Source organism: Notechis scutatus, chromosome 2 (assembly GCF_049901735.1).
Source record: "Notechis scutatus isolate UNSWTSFEM ecotype Mainland chromosome 2, rNotScu1.2, whole genome shotgun sequence".
Classification (NCBI taxonomy): Eukaryota; Metazoa; Chordata; class Lepidosauria; order Squamata; family Elapidae; genus Notechis; species Notechis scutatus.
In genome coordinates, this window is record NC_142010.1 from 13,554,383 (window position 1) to 13,571,870 (window position 17,488).

Consider the following 17,488-nt stretch of genomic DNA (forward strand, 5'->3'; position numbering starts at 1 on the left):
CGTAGGCTGAAAGCGTACCAGGAACAGAGATCACCAATCAACAAACACGTCATCATGGGCGGATAACTGTAATGCAGGCGCTAATTTGTTACCTTGCACCTTTCACATTACCATGCACTGTAATTGGATGTTACTATGTGTGCACTAATATTCCTTCTCATGTAACTTAATGATTGGATAGAATTCACTGCTTGTGACGTATCACTGTGTGTTTTTTAATAAAAGAGCTTCCCGAACTTGTGATCAGGGCAGCTCATCCAAGATAGAACCTGCGTTGCTGTCTTTCTTGATGCATTCGACCACCCAGTGGGCAGCCTTCCAAATGCGGAGCAAAGCCGCAATGTATAGTTCCCTTTTCAGCGCCTTTGTCAGAGCCGTCTTCCCTAAGTGCAGCTGTTGGTGTACTTGGCGCACAATATCCCAGGCCATATGTGCGGGTAAAAACCCTATTATCAGGTAGGATCCACCAATCCCCCTCTAGGTGTGCCTCAAGTGCCTCAACCTGGGCCATGTCATCCTTAGAGTAGTGGGGTCGGTGGTGATCGGTTAGCTCCCAAATAGCGAGGTACTTTTCTGTGGAGGTGGGTACCTTTTGGGCAGCTTCACGTGCTAGTCTATCTGCCTTCTCATTTCCCTTTTGTATGTCTGTGACTACCTTTTGGTGTCCGCGGCAGTGCATGACTGCTACCTCCTGTGGGGCGCATACGCTTTCTAGGAGACGTAGTATTTGGGAACCATATTTAATATCCCTGCCTCCTGCGGTGATAAGTCCTCTTTCCTTATATAAGGCCCCATGGACTTGAACCGTGAGGAAAGCATACTTTGAGTCTGTTCACTCTTAGCCCTTTGGCCACCTCTAGGGCTCTGGTTAATGCATGTAATTCTGCCAGCTGTGCACTTGTCCCAGGTGGAAGGGGCTCTGCTTTCAATACATCATCTAGAGTAACTACTGCCTTTCTTATTCCCTCCTGTAGGTAGCTAGTGCCATCTGTGAATAAGGTGTAATCTGGAGTAGGGAGAGGTATATCTGTCATGTCTGGGCGGCTAGCATATGTTTCCTCTATTGTATGGATACAATCATGAGTAAGTTCAGTATTGGGTTCAGGCAGTAGCGTGGCAGGATTCAATGTGGTGGATTGGATGATGTTAATCAGAGGGTTATGAGTGATGAGTCCTTGGTATTTCAACATTCGAGGGTTAGTTAACCACAAGTGGCCCTTTGTTTCCAGTACAGATTTTAGGGCATGGGGGGTATAGATATCTAGGAGTTGTCCAAATGTTAATTTACTGGCTTCTTGAGTTAAAATGGCCATCCCAGCCACCGCCTTGAGGCAGGCGGGCCACCCCTTTGCAACATTATCAAGTTGCTAGGAAAGATATGCTACAGGGCGGTGCCATGTTCCTATAGTTTGGGTGAGGACACCCACCACTACATTTTGTGTAGTATCCACGAACAACTGAAATGGTTTTTCCAAGTCCGGGAGGCCTAGACTAGGGGCTTGTAACAAAGCCTGCTTAAGTGATTGGAAGCTAGCTTCTTCCTGCTTTCCCCATTGTAACGGCTCTCTATCAGCTCCTTTTGTAGCTTCATATAAGGGTTTCACTATAAGACTAAAGTTGGGAATCCATATACGACAAAACCCAGCAGCCCCCAAGAATCCTCTCAGATCCCTCCGATTTGTAGGTGTGGGGAGTTGGCATATGGCTTCCTTGTGCTCATGGCCTAGGGTATGTTTTCTTTGTTCTATGTCATAACCCAAGTATCGAACTTTCTGTGATACTAGCTGAGCCTTCTTCCGAGAGGCTTTATATCCCAAGTCCTGTAAAAGGGACAGCAACTCATGTGTGTTGCTCCAGCAAGCGTCCTCAGTGTGTCCAGTAACTAATAAGCCATCTACATATTGCAACACCACATCAGGGGGTGGTGTGCTTAATGCCTCTAAATCTTTAGCTAAGGCAGCCCCAAAAAGAGTTGGCGAGTTTCTAAAGCCTTGGGGCAACCTGGTCCAGGTGTACTGTTGCTTTCGACCAGTGGTGGGGTTTTCCCATTCAAAAGCAAATAAGTGTTGACTATTCTCATGTATTGGTATTGTGAAAAAGGCGTCTTTCAGATCTATAACGGAGAACCATGTGGCAGCTTGAGGGATAAGGCCCAGTATAACATATGGATTTGGAACCACCGGGTAGATGGTCACTGTGGCAAAATTCACGGCCCTTAAATCCTGAACCGGGCTAAACCGGCCTTCCCCCTTTGGGATGGGTAGTATCGGGGTATTCCATGGTGACTCAGTAGGCACTAGAATATGATGTTCCAAATATAGATCAATAATGTCCTGGATGGCTTGCATGAGAGAAGCCTGTCCTGTCTTTGCCCTGGTCCTAGCAGCTACCGGCTTGGTCCCACATGAGGGGCCTGGGATTGCCAGCAGCTCCTCGGGGGGTGTTATCCCTGAATCCCTGGAAGTAGAGGGGATGGAGTCAGGCCATGGCTCTACCGGAGTGGAAGCCTTCAATGGGGGCTGTTCAGCTTGGACCGACTGGTCAGCCTTCGGTGGTTTGGGGGGGCTTCTCACATAGGGGGATAACTGATCCAATTGGGCCATAAAGCCGGATACCCCTGATGATTCCTCACCCTCAGAACCACTATCGAACCCACCTGGGGGCACATATGGTGGAGGGTGTGGCGCTTCCTCCAGGCAACTGGGCAAGACTGGTACTGCTTTCCATAACTTTTTAAGAGACATATTTCGTGATAATAGGGCCTTACAGCGTCGCATCTTGAGCTTTCTAAGCCACGGAGGAGGGTGATTCAACAAATCAAGCCAGACGTCTATGTATGGGGCCTGGTCTGGATGCCCTAAAGTTGGATGGAATACTAAGCGGTGTACTTGTACTGCTATGGGAATATCAAGTGTGCCTATAGGGGGCCAACCAAAACCAAATGTGGGCCACTCTGTCTCACAAAATTTCCGTAGTTTCAACCTACTCCACTTATAACCGTAATCTTGAGACTGATATGCCTCCTTGAAATGTTTCAGCATAACCTCTAGCGGGGTCACAGGCTTGCTTTCTCCACCACCCATGAACCACCCAAGTAACCAGACAAGACAAATGAGGAAAGGGATTGAAGAGGAGGGTATGGAGTCCCTCCTTTTCCGGACACACCAGGGAGTTGCACACATCCACGCCTGACCCAGGGAGCCGGATGCACACGGTCTCCGATGGGAACTGCGGATGCCACTCGCTTTCTACTGGCCCACGGTGCTGGACATTCACAGTCACCAATGGGAACCGCAGTAGTCTCACATTTCAACCAAACCTGACAATTCCACCCAGGCGTCTTCCTCCTCCACAGCTGGCCAGACAATGTCCTGGTCTCCTCACCTCTCACCAGTGGTTCTTGGGAGCGTCGATCGCCACCGCCAGAGAACAACAGTCTGAGGAAGTCCCTCGGATTCAAAGGACCGATGCAGCCTGGAATGTTCCCTTCAACTCACCGATACCCTGGCAGTCGGGATGGATCCCCAGAGGGCCTCAGGGCCCCTTGCGTCCCATCTAGGTCACCAGAAATGTTGCAGCAAATCTTGATTCCAATTAGGACACAAGACCACGAAAGGTGGGAGAATACAGGTTTTTATTTGCGCAAAGTGTTCAGAGCATTAACATGACAAATTCTGAACCCCCAGTTCTTCCTGATACAGTACTTTTATACCCGATATGACATCAGCAAAGCCTTGGGCGTTATTCTTAACACTTATTCGCCAAATAAGGACAACTATACATATTTCTATCATATATTTCTATATATGGATTAGGGAAAAGGAAATAACAAGCACATTTCAAATTTTCCAGTTATCTTACCATTTGGTTATTTCCATGTTCCACCCTTGTTTATGCTACTTTGGTTAGCTTTAGTTCCTTAATACAGTCTGAATACAGGAAGTTACAGATATGTCTTAATATGACTCACTACCAGTGATAGAATGATGTTCTATATGGTATTCTGATAATATTTTAATTATATGAATTATTAGCTTTCGTCCCTGTTCTGTCCCCGCTTCATTGGTGCAACTAAAGTTGCCCCGACTGTTAGGGAAAATACACCTGGTATTCCATAGTAGCCTCTTAAAAGCTGTGGTGGGATCAACCCTGAGGCCACCACCTCTTGAACCCCAGACCCAGTGTCATAGGAGGCCAAATTCATTATGAGGTGCAGCGAATCCTCGATCCGAGGTAGCACAGGAGACAACTCCAATATCTAATCAAGTGGAAGGGCTACCCTTTATCAGAGACATCCTGGGTAGAGTAGGAACGTCCAAGCTGATTGCCTTGTGACGAGGTTCCATCCAGAAAACCCAACCAAACCTGGGGGAGGTTTGCAACCCTAAGTTCTATACCTGTCATAAATTTGTTTTCTTTTTGTGTTGTACAGGTCACCTTCAGGAAGTGAGGGGAGCTGAATGTCAACCCAAAAGACACTCCCTTGGTCTTTTTAGCTGCCAGAAAAAGGGAGTGTGGGACAACAAGGCATTCTTGAAATGCCTAGATAATCAGCTCGGCAGCCCAAAGTTGTCGAAGCATAAAAAGTTCATTGGAGAGCATGATGGATGACTCTTGGAGACGGATGTATCCCATTGGAGAAGTCACATCCATGGGGTGGGGGAAAGACCAGGGTCATGGGGGAAATGTTTGATGTAATTTAGTATCAACTGCAACCAAGCCACACACCAACATGGCAATTTCTAATAAACCAATTTACTTTTTCTGAGATGTGGTTAGAGACTTTTGATTTGAATAAGGGAGAAGTTGTTGGAGCCCTGACACTCTACAGTTAGAATTTTGCGTGGCAGAAACTTTGGTCACCTAGAAACTATCTTTGAAAACATTTATGGAATGCAAGCTGCTCCCCCTCCCTTTCTGTTGGAAACTCTAAAAGACCATAGAAATATTTTATCAGTTGATATTGAGTGCCCTGCACTCAAGGCACACCTGGGGACTGAGACTTAAAGAGACATTGTGAGGAGGGACATTTTTGGGGAACAAATGATGAATTCCTGGAGAGTTGAGTGTTGACATTTGCACTTTCCTGGATTCCTTGCATTCTTTTTGGATTTCTGGATTACTTGCCTTGCTCCCTTGCTTCTTGGACTCCATGACTTGCCCTGCTGGATTTCTTGCTTTGCAGCCATGGTGCTCACAGCATTGGGCGCACTATTTGCAGCGAGAGGCTGCTTGAGGTATGTGTGTGTGCATATGTGTGATCACTTTGCTCTGAGACTTGCCAGAAATATGGGAGCGTTTGGGGAAATTTGGAACAATAATGGGGCAGTCTGAACTGCCAGCTGCCTCTGTGATCTCTGTACCATGCTCCAGGTCATCGCATATGTATATGTACATGGGTGGGATTCAACTGATGTTATTATCGGTTCGAAAAGAGTGCATTTGCACTAAATAATTAAGTCTTATGAGCCTAAGAAACTACTTCACGATCAGATACCAACTTTTATCATTAAGTGTTCCTTAGTATTTAGATCTGGCCTCAGAATGATAATGTAGCACTTGGGGAAGAAGATGCAGGCCAGCAGGCCAGCACCAGAAGCCAAGATGGAGAAGACCTGCACGGCCACCATGTATTTCCCTTTGGTGCTCAAGTAGGTGGGCAGGAAGGAGATCCAGACACTGCAGAAGACCAACATGCTGAAGGTGATCAATTTGGCTTCATTGAACGCACCAGGAAGGTTCCTGGCCAGGAAAGCCACCGTGAAGCAAATAGCAGCAAGGAAACCCATGTAGCTGAGAACAACATAAAACATGGTGACAGAGCCTTCATTACATTGAAGGATGATCACTCCTGATTGGGAGTGCAGGTCAGAATCAGGAAATGGAGGAGAAACTCCCAGCCAGATTGCACAAATTACAATTTCTCCAGCACAACCAGAAAGGATGATGGAGTTGGCCAAGCTCTTCCCCAACCATCCCCTCACCCTGTTCCCTGGTTTCGTGGCCAGGAAGGCCAGTACTACCGTGATTGTTTTGGCTAAAACACAAGACACAGCTACTGAGAAGACGATGCTGAACACCGTTTGTCGGAAAAGGCAGGTGGCTTTCCTTGGTCGGCCAATGAAGAAAAAGGAGGACAAGAAACAAAGAAAGAGGGAGACCAAGAGGATGTAGGAGAGGTCACGGTTGTTGGCTTTGACAATGGGAGTTTCTATGTATTTAAGGAATATGACTAAAACAAAGCCTGTTGTTAGAAACAAGAGTACAGCAAAGAAGACCAGGATGATGCCCAGATGTTCTTCATAGGACAGGAAGGTAATTCTTTTGGGGATACATTGGACTCTGTCACCAGTTGGATGTTTATCGTCTGGGCACTTGGTGCATTTTTCAGTATCTGAGAAGAGAGTAAGCAATATTATTTTTATAGTTTCTCATTTCACCTTATAAGAAAGATCTTCTTTGGATGACAGCTGATACTGAGAGACAGGAAAGCTATAGTAATTGGTAAACTGAAATATATAGACATATATTATCTTATAAACAATAAACAAATAAAACCCAAAATAATGGATGCCACAATCACCCTTCCTTGAGGCAATCTACATTGTTGTAATCTGGCATTGACCTCACTTCATCCCAATGTCTGGAAGAACAACCTCCAGAGGTTTAGGAGGGTGGGTGGCCTGTTGGGTTTCAATGGGGAGGGTGTTCAATAGGGCAGGAGCTGCGACAAAAACAAACAAAAGGCAAGCTTTTGAGGATCCACATATTGGCAATGTTTTAGTTTCTGGTTGTGCACCTAGTTTAGTCACTCAATGGGATAGCCACACATTCTGAGGGCTTCCTTGATGTCCTTTAATTCTTTTTCTTTTCCCTCTTTGCTGGTAGGTAAACCTTCAGCCTGGGGGTGTAGGATTCTGATAACTCCCATGCTGTGCTCCAGTGAGTGGTGAGAATCAAAATCTAAATATTGATCACTGTATGTGCGTTTTTGTAAACTTCAATATTAAGTCTTTTGTTTGCTCTTGTTCATTGAACCCAAACACTCTTCCTACTCTCCCAAGTAGATCTTTCTCTTATGATCTTAATAAATATTGACTGACTGATATATCTTTTGGCCTGTAAGATAAAATTGGTTTGGATGAGCAAAACACATTGACCTGAAACCATTCCTCAACTTTCAAAGGATTTAGATGGTAAACATGGAAATAAACTTTCAAGCTGACAAGTAGAAAAGATGCTTCCTTTAGCACAATTCATCTTGCCTGTTCCACTATGTTCTTCCATCCCTTCCTGCCTTATTCTTCAAGATCTTATTCCCCCATTATGGAATAAATTGGACATGAGGAAAATAGCAATGAAAAATAAAATAGGCAAGTTTACACATATCTTTTAACATGAACTTTGATGAAATGCTCTCGTTGAATCCAATGCCTTTTCCTCTGGTATAACATACCTTCCTGCGTGGAGATGGTCCCCTCCGGACAAGGAATACAATCATAGCAGCAAATTGGTTCTTCTTTCCGAGCCCGTTTCACAAATCCAGGGTGACAATTGTCCACACATTTGGACTGAGGCAGAGACTAAGCAGAAAAACAAAATTCATTCCAAAATATCTGTCAAATTTATATTTATTAGATTGATTGAACTAAAATGAAACTCTGCTTAAGAAAGAAACTTCTGAGTAATACAGGTGAAACTTGAAAAAGTAGAATGTCGTGCAAAAGTTCATTTATTTCAGGAATGCAATGTAAAAGGTGAACCTAATATATGAGGTAGACTCATTACCTGCAAAGCAAGATAGTTCACACCATGATGTGTCATAATTGTGATGATTGTGGCTTACAGCTCATGAAAAAACCCCAATCTCAGAAAATTAGAATATTACATGCAATCAATAAAACAAGGATTTTACATAAAACAATATCGGACCTCTGAAAAGTATAAGCATGCATATGTACTCAGTACTTGGTTTGGGCCCGTTTTGCAGCAATTACTGCCTCAATGCGGCGTGGCATGGAAGCTATCAGCCTGTGGCACTGCTGAGGTGTTATGGAACACCAGGATGCTTCAATAGCGGCCTTCAGCTCTTCAGCATTATTCGGTCTCATGTCCCTCATCTTTCTCTTGGCAATTCCCCATAGATTCTCTATGGGGTTCAGAACAGGTGAGTTTTCTGGCCAATCAAGCACAGTAACCCCACGGTCATTGAACCAGGTTTTGGTGCTTTTGGCAGTGTGTACAGGTGTCAAGTCCTGCTGGAAAATGAAGTCAGCATCCCCATAAAGCTCATCTGCAGAAGGAAGCATGAAGTGATCCAAAATCTCCTGGTAGATGGCTGCGTTGACCCTGGACTTAATGAAGCACAGTGGACCAACACCAGCAGAGGACATGGCTCCGCAAATCAACACAGACTGTGGAAACTTCACACTGGACTTCAAGCATCTTGCAGTGTGTGCCTCTCCATTCTTCCTCCAGACTCTGGGTCCTTGGTTTCCAAATGAGATGCAAAAGTTGCTCTCATCAGAACAGAGGATTTTGGCAATGAGCAACAGACCAGTTCTGTTTTTCTTTAGCCCAGATAAGACGTTTCTGATGTTGTTTGTTGTTCATTGAAGCCCATGTCCAGGATATGTCTGTATGTGGTCACTCTTGATGCACTGACTCCAGCCTCAGTCCACTCCCTGTGAAAGTCCCCAACACTTTTGAATGGCCTTTTCCTGACAATCCTCTCCAGGCTGCGGTCATCCCTGCTGCTTGTGCACCTTTTTCTTCCACACTTTTCCCTTCCACATAACTTTCTGTTAATGTGCTTTGATACAGCACTTTGGGAACATCCAACTTCATTTCACAACTGTCCGAAACATCATCAGAGATTACCAAGCATCAACCATCTCCGGTGATGAAATACTTGACATTTCCCGCATTGACCTTGAGCTCAAAAAAGAGAGACGGCTCTGTGGCCCCACGCTTGTGCAGGATCATTTGCAAAAATGAATCAAGCAAACGTAAACTCATTTACACTATAAACTCACTCGCCAAAACCAACACCAACCACAAAAACCTCCGTTGCCGCCCTGACTTAACCATACAGCAACGTGCCCGCTCCCGTGCACTCCGCATCGAACTCAAACCCATCTAGACAATGGAGAGAAGGACCTGTACATTGACTACCATGCTGACTGTATCAAAAGTAAGACACGCAACCCAATACCCAACTTTTACCCTCAACCACCACCCTACCTCAACCCCCTACCACCACCCACCATCACCCAAAACTACCCACCACCCACCATCACCCAAGACTAGGCACGCACGCCCCAACTACCTCAATCCCAACTGCTGCCGGACTTAAATGCAAACTACTCAATGCAAGAAGCCTCGTGAATAAAATACCTGAATTTCTCATCCTCTTAAATATGGCTAACTTCGACATTATATTTGTCTGTGAAACATGGCTCAATGCATCTCTCCCCGACTCCATTACCACAGTAAGAGACTATCATGTTTACCGATCAGATCGTGAAAATCGTCGAGGAGGTGGTGTTGCTATATTTTCTTTATATTTCAACGTCTTCTCTCTTGCCACTTGTAATATTTGTGTTTTAATAGATTTTTTTGTAACTCTGACGTGAACCTCTCTTGGTAGATTGTTCCTCATCGCATATCTTGTAAAGACTCGGTACATTGTAAAGACTCGGTCATTTGCAAAAATGAATCAAGCAAACGTAAATTCATTTACACTATAAATTCACTCGCCAAAACCAACACCAACCATAAGAACCTCCGTTGTCACCCTGACCTAACCATACAGCAACGTGCCCGCTCCCGTGTACTCCGCACTGAACTCAAAAAATGTCTAGACAATGGAGAGAAGGACCTGTACATTGACTACCATGCTGACTGTATCAAAAGTAAGTCACACAACCCGCAACTCGGCTTTAACCCTCAACCACAACCCTACCTCAACCGATCCACCATCACCCAAGACTAGGCATGCACGCCCCTAACTACCTCAATTCCAACTACTACAGGCCTTAAGTGCAAACTACTCAATGCAAGAAGCCTCGTGAATAAAATACCTGAATTTTTCCTCCTACTAAATATGGCTAAATTCGACATTATATTTGTCTGTGAAACATGGCTCAATGCATCTCTCCCTGACTCCATTACCACAGTAAGGGACTATCATGTTTACCGATCAGATCGTGAAATTCGTAGAGGAGGTGGTGTTGCTATCTTCTATAAAAAGTCCTTACATCTAAAAATATCCAAGTTACCCAGGAGCTTGCCCTTCCTGAAACCATCATCTGTGAACTATCCTTAAATATCACAATTCGATTCTTACTATGTTACAGAGCACCTGATTATGACATCGAACATGTAAACAAGCTAAATACACTACTAACATGGGCTACATCCTGCCCATACCCTTTATCTTTCTTGGAGATTTCAATCTACCTCATATCGACTGGACCCTAAATAATTGTACAACTGAAATCATACACACAACCTTCTACAATGCTATTACAAATCTAGGTCTTGAACAACTAGTAACCAACAACACTAGACTAAACAACTGCCTCGATCTCATTTTCTGCAATAGTTTGAATTTAATTTACGGAATACAAACCAAAGAACCCTTTTCCAGTAGTGACCACAATATGATTGACTTGTGCCTCAACATACGTCCACACAAAAATCACCACAATGATGTCATCCCTAATTGTAACTTCAAAAAAGGCAACTATGATCTTATAGAAAACGATCTCTCATCCCTCGATTGGCAATCTCTATTCACTGGATGCAATACTGTTGAAGACCATTACAACATTTTTTTACTTGAAGTCAAAAGAGTCATCAAACTATATGTTCCAACAACAACTCCAAAAACAAAACAAAAAGCAGATTACCCATATCAATAAGGAAACTTCAATCCAAAAAGAGATCACTCTGGCGGAAAAACAAATCTGGTCACGTTGCTAATTTCAAAAACCGATACAAAAATTTATGCCACCAGATAAAGACCGAATGCACCAATTATCACATTAAACAAGAGGAAAACCTTCTAAGCACCAATTCCACCCGTGCTTTTTACAATTTTGTAAACAACAAACTAAAAGACTCAAAGTCCATCCCTCCCTTGATAGGACCTGATGGTAAAGACTGCAGCGACGACACCATTAAAGCCAACATCTTTAACACATTCTTCGGCTCAGTGTTTGTAAACAGTAATGGATCATGCCCAATGTTTCCTAGCCGTACCACAGATAACAACAACGATCTAATACATATCGATTTTACAGTTGACAACGTTGAAAAAGCACTACGCAATCTAAAACCATCTCTATCTATTGGACCGGATGGAATATGTGCCTACTTCTTAAGAAAGCTATCCACTGCCATAGCCAAACCATAGCCATAATCTTTGAAAAATCTTTCAGGACCAGCTCCTTGCCTAACCTATGGTTACAAGCCACAGTCATCCCTATCTTCAAAAAGGGAGACCCAAGCCTAGTTGAAAATTACAGACCAATCTCCTTATGCTGCGTCACCTGTAAAGTCATGGAATCAATTATTAACCAATCCATCATCCTCCATTTAGAGACAAACAACCTACTCTCCAATAAACAATTTGGTTTCAGAAAAAAACTATCCTTTAATCTGCAACTCTTACACTGCAAAAACATATGGACTACACAACTCGACCAGGGCAAAGCAATAGACGCAATCTACATAGACTTCTGTAAAGCCTTTGATTCAGTGGTACACGACAAACTACTCCTAAAAATAAAATCTTATGGTATCTCTGGACAACTGAATAACTGGATAGAAGCATTCCTGTCAAACAGACAACAAATGGTCAAAATCGGGAACGCCCTATCAAATCCAGTACCTGTCAATAGTGGTGTTCCCCAAGGCAGTGTTCTAGGACCAACTCTCTTCATAATCTACATAAACGACCTTTGTGATCATATCAAGAGCAATTGCGTTCTCTTCGCTGATGATGTAAAGCTGTTCAATACCACAGACAATACTACTACCCTACAAAAAGACCTAGACTATGTATCTGAATGGTCTAACATATGGCAACTTCAAATCTCAACAAATAAATGCTCTGTCTTACATATTGGTAAAAAAATCAGAAAATAAAATACAAGCTGAATAGTCAAGATCTTGTTGATGACCCAAGCTCTGTAAAGGACCTGGGAATACTCACCTCTAATGACCTAAGTGCTAGAGCCCACTGCAACTACATAGCCAAAAAGGCATTAAGAGTTGTTAACCTAATCCTACGTTGCTTTTTCTCTGGTAATATCTCACTACTAACCAGAGCATACAAAACATTTGCTAGACCAATACTCGAATACAGTTCATCAGTCTGGAATCCTTATTACGTATGTGATATTAACACAATTGAGAAAGTCCAGAAGTATTTCACAAGAAGAGTTCTCCACTCTTTTACTCGTTGTAGAATACCTTATGCCACCAGACTCGAAATTCTAAAACTAGAAAACCTTGAATTACGCCGTCTTCGGTCCGACTTAAGCATGGTATATAAAATCATACATTGCAATATCCTACCTGTCAATGAATACTTCAGCTTCAACCATAACAACACAAGAGCACACAACAGATACAAACTCAAAGTAAACCGCACCAAACTTGATTGCAGGAAATACGACTTCAGCAATAGAGTGGTCAATGTCTGGAATACTCTACCCGACTCTGTAGTCTCTTCCCCAAACCCCAAAAACTTTAACCTTAGACTGTCTACTATTGACCTCACCCCTTTCCTAAGAGGTCTGTAGGGGGTGTGCATAAGCGCACCAACGTGCCTACCGTCCCCGTCCTATTGTTTCTCTTATTCTATTATTTTTCTTATATGTACCCATTTCATATATTCAAAACTATGTATACACTTATACTTATTATCTTGTAAACAATTGGCAAATCAAATAAATAAATAAAATAAAATAAATCCAGGCAGCCTCTGTGGGGTGTCCAGCTCTCGCCTGACCCGGGCAGAACCTCCGGGCCCCTTTCATGCTTCCCTTCCCCCAAATATTGTGATTTTCTCTGAGTTCTCTCTGCCACTCCAATCCCTTTACACACACACAAACACAGAGAGAGAGAGAGAGCTTCTTCCTCCAACCCCCATCAGCTGCAGAGGCGCTTCGGTTCCGCTTCCCCAGCCTGAAGCTTTGGGCTCCTCCGAAGCGGAACTGAGGAACTGGCCAGGATCCAGCAGGCAACAAACCTGGATTCTTCACCAGGGCAGCTCAGGGACTGTCCTCCTCTGCCCCATGGCTGAGTCTCCAGGTGGGGCAGCCCCTTGTTCCTCTGACACACTGGAAGTGGCTGAAGGGGCCCTTTACGACTCCTGAGGAGACCTTGGATTGCCCAGAAAACAAACTGATGGAGGGTTCGACAAATGTCACTCAAAAGACCCAAATTCTCCCCCTTCAGAACCGGTTTTTCATAGTAGTTTGTTAAAGCCATTTGTAACTTCCTCATTGAGGCCAGCAGAAAGTGCGGCTCCGAAGCCTTTGCTCATTGCAGGGCATGAACCTTATGAGGTTAAGAAAATCTTGGGACTCTTGGATTTTCAGAGGGAAGTTACAATATCTAATTTATTGGAAAGGCTATCCTGTTTCACAAGCAACTTGGGTAAATAGCTGGATAGTGTAGACTGGTGGAAAAATTCCATGACAAACATCTACAAGCCAATAGCGGATCCTGCAGTGGCAGAGGAGGTTAAATCGCTGTAACCTTATTGTGTTTAACCAACTTTCAATCTTTGTGTATTCTATGCCGTTGCAGGGGTTTCTTTTCAAATGAGGGGGGCAGCCTGTCAAGCCCAAAATTGACATATGCATAGCCATTTTATTTAGCCCTATCCTTTCTCTTTGCTGGTTATGGGGGGGAGGGGGTTTGGGCTTGACACATTCCTAAGGTGGGAGGAATGGAGATAGTGAGGATTGTTTAGGCTAGGAAGTTCTCCTTCCTGTGGGAACGAAAGCTGACCCTGCTGAGGCCTTGAGGTGGAGATTGATGACACCGGTGATTTACTTCTATTGAGGAATGTGACTTTTGGGGCTTGTTTCTAATTTCCAATATTACGTGGTGTAATTCGGGTTGTGTCAGATCCAGAATTACAATGGATGTTGCCAATTTTATGCTTTTGTAAATAAAAGAAATTGTTTTGGAAGAATGACTTTGCTCTTTTCTTTTTAAATGGATTTCATTACTTGGAAACCTGACAGAAGGATTATATTAGCTTTTTTGGCGGCTGCTGCACACACGTGACTCATGTTGAAGTCATCATCTATTTGGACTCCCGAGATCCCTCTCACTGTTTTTCAGCCAGATTTCCTGTAATCTGTTTTAACTGCCCAGATATAAAATCTTATTTTTCTCCACATTAAGTTCCATTTTGTTGGATTCAACCTTGTCTCATTTGGACCAGAAAAGCAGAATATCCACACACATAGAAATCTACAGAGACATGGTGGGTCAGCGGTTAGAATGCTGTAGTACCGAGGCTGATTGTCCACAGCCAGGAGTTCGATCCTGACCGGCTCATGGTTGATTCACCCTTTCATCCTTCTGAGGTCACTGACTTTGTAAACTGCTCAGAAAGTGTGGTAAAGCATTGTGGAGTGGTATATAACTCTACGTGGAATTGCTGTTGCTATGTGGTTTCTCCTGAGCATGGATCCTTTTATGGCAAGATGATCATTCTGAGCAAAACTTTTTCCACACTCCATGCATTTATATGGCTTCTCTCCTGTGTGGATCATCTTATGGGAAATAAGATTACTTCTTATTTAATTATATAATCAATAGGATTACGTCTCCATCAAAGGGGAAACTGCCGGGGACTCTCCAGGCTCTGGGCTGAACCCAGGGGTGGGATTCAAATTTCTTAACAACTGGTTATGTGGGTGTGGCTTGGTGGTCATGTGACTCATTGGGCATGGCTTGGTGGTCATGTGACTGGGTAGGCGTGGCTTGGTGGTCATGTGACTGGGTGGGCATGGCCAACTCGACATCACTCACATCAAGGGGTGCTTCTCACCTGGCCTCTCGTGACCATGGCGATGCTACAACCATCGTAAGTGTGAAAAATTGTCATTAGTCACTTTTTTCAGTGCCATTGTAACTTTGAATGGTCAATAAATGAACTGTTGTAAGTCAAGGATTACCTGTACAAAGATATAAAAAGCTTCTTTGCTTGCAAAAAGCTGCCCTAAATACCAATCATTAGATTAAAAATACCTGAAAGCCAGAGTTACAAGTCAGGCATGTTGCCAGACCTCCTTGAGGAATTAAAATAGTTCAGATGCAATGGTAACTATCAGCAGCCATCTCTTGCTCCCAAAGTCAAACCCTTTAGCAGAGAGGCCATTTAAGTTCTCCAGAAAGAGCACACCCAGGAGAAGCAATCCTTAGATCCATTGGCACCACTTAAAGACACTACCTGGTCTCACTCACCCCACAAAATATCCCAAGGATATCATCCAGATTTAAGGAAAGATCATGTGCCCCCCAGAAAGGCAGTAAAAAAATAAGTGCCAAGCTTGCATCCTGCCTCTTGTAAGTACACCCCAAAAGGACAGTGCCAGATATGCCCTCGCCCTTCTTGTCCTCTTCCTCCTCTTCTTTGTGTTGGGTTGCCCCTCTAGCATAATCCTCCAGCTATTAAACTGGTATATTTAAGGTTCTTGATGATTGTCTCCATTTTTCATTCCAGTTTTTAACTTCTTGGCTCCAGCATTTGTGTCATATATTCGGTATACAAGTTAAATATGGTATAGTATCTAATGGTATCTAATGTTCTGTTCCTGCAATAAGTAGCTGTGGTGATGTGGTAAACCCTGTTTTTAAAGGATATCTAGAATTTATTATAGTTGACAATGTTAAAAGCCTTAAGATAGCAATAAAGCAAAAATAGAAGGTTTTTTTTTTCAGAACTCTCTTGCATTTCTCATTATCTGCCCTCTTCTGAATCTTCCACTGTTACCTTTTCATAACAGATCATTATATAATGAAGATGAATGACAGGAGTGATGAAACTCTGTTTACTTTACAGGAAGGGCCTGTTGATTAGGACGGCATTTTGGAGATTCATCATCTTCCAAAAGGCATACTTCATATCTAGCATTGTTTTTGGCACAAAATTCCTTCATTCCAGTTTTCAAAAGATTGCTTAAGCTAGTTTGCATTCTATTTAGATGCTTTTATTGTTCCACCTTTTAACATTTTAAATGATTTAATATTAATTCATTATTTATCTATGCTAGCAGTGTAAACGTAGAACAGTGGGGTATAAATATTCAATACCACAAAACTTATTTCCAAACAATGAACGTTATAAAACACTACTGATGATGTGCTACTGTAAATTATCACACACTCTGATTGGCTTCTATAATGTGATTTACCACTTCTACATAAAAATAGTAGTTTTTTAAAATTTGTTTTGGCATTTTATGCCTTCATTTTTTGATCATTACTTTCTGTTAATGCCTCTGATAATTTCCAAAACACAACTTGCATTCTTTAAATAATAAGAAATAAATAGCCATTTTCTGAAATATATCTGAACTGTTGCCTCTCTTCCTTTTTAAAAAATAATGTTGAAAAATACTAATAAGATCTATGTGACTTTGTCAGAGAAAAACACAAGCAAAATATCACCACGAATTATCAATGCCTCGATATTGGATGATTAGTTCCTAGAATAACAAATCATCCCTCTACCTAGACTAATTCTGCTGGATTCAGTCCCATTGATTCAATTGTGGCTGATGCAATAATCAAAGACTACAATGCAAACAAGTAAATAAAGGAGAAGGACGAGAATCAAAAAGCTTGCAATTTTATGACGCTGAACTAATATAGCAAACATATTTCTTAAGTTTGGATTTAGACAACTTTTTAATGAGGAAATTAGTTATATTTGATTTCTACAGTGCTGTGTTGCTTATTTTTCTAAAACCTCTTTGGTGCATTTATGTCCCGAGCAGGAATGAAAAGCAACTGTAGGTAATTGTGTCTTTTTTGATACCTTGTATTTCATTGAAGAACTCCAGGGACCACAAGGGATGATTTATCGTGCTATTGTTGTCTACAGAGTTTGCAAAATAAACTCGAGAAAAAGAATGGCCAGGTATCACACAGGGGGCTCCCATTGAGGCTCTCGCCGGAAAGGCAAGCACGGAGGCAGCGCATCCCGGAACTGCGCCGCGGTGGGGAGTTGGCTTTGGCGGCAGCAAAAGTCAAAAGGGAAGCAGGGGGAGTGGGGAGGAGAGCAACGGGAGAGAAAGGTGAGTAATGGAAGTGGTGCAAAGAGCACAGCAAAGCCATAGATTGGTCAGCAGTGGGGCAGAGAAAGGGGTGCACAGTGCAGAAAGCAAGGGGGGCTCTCTGCTGCCCAGGAGTCATTTCCCGAAGACTTGGAGCAACAGGTGAGAGAAGCAGC

The 17,488-nt window shown here is 43.0% G+C and overlaps 3 protein-coding genes across 3 annotated transcripts in view; all 3 read right to left on the bottom strand.

Moving 5' to 3' along the window:
* The window catches only part of LOC113430880 (H-2 class II histocompatibility antigen, E-S beta chain-like), a 343,220-nt gene that overhangs the window by 255,229 nt on the left and 70,503 nt on the right, over positions 1-17,488 (bottom strand). The window lies entirely within an intron of this gene.
* The window catches only part of LOC113428989 (uncharacterized), a 288,768-nt gene that overhangs the window by 136,787 nt on the left and 134,493 nt on the right, over positions 1-17,488 (bottom strand). The gene's annotated exons all lie outside the window — the stretch shown is intronic.
* LOC148131787 (transcriptional repressor CTCFL-like) overlaps positions 13,920-17,488 on the bottom strand; it is an 80,095-nt gene continuing 76,526 nt past the window's right edge. Inside the window, 1 exon segment of the mRNA XM_087953521.1 lies at positions 13,920-14,451. The gene's annotated coding sequence lies outside the window, so the exon portion shown is untranslated.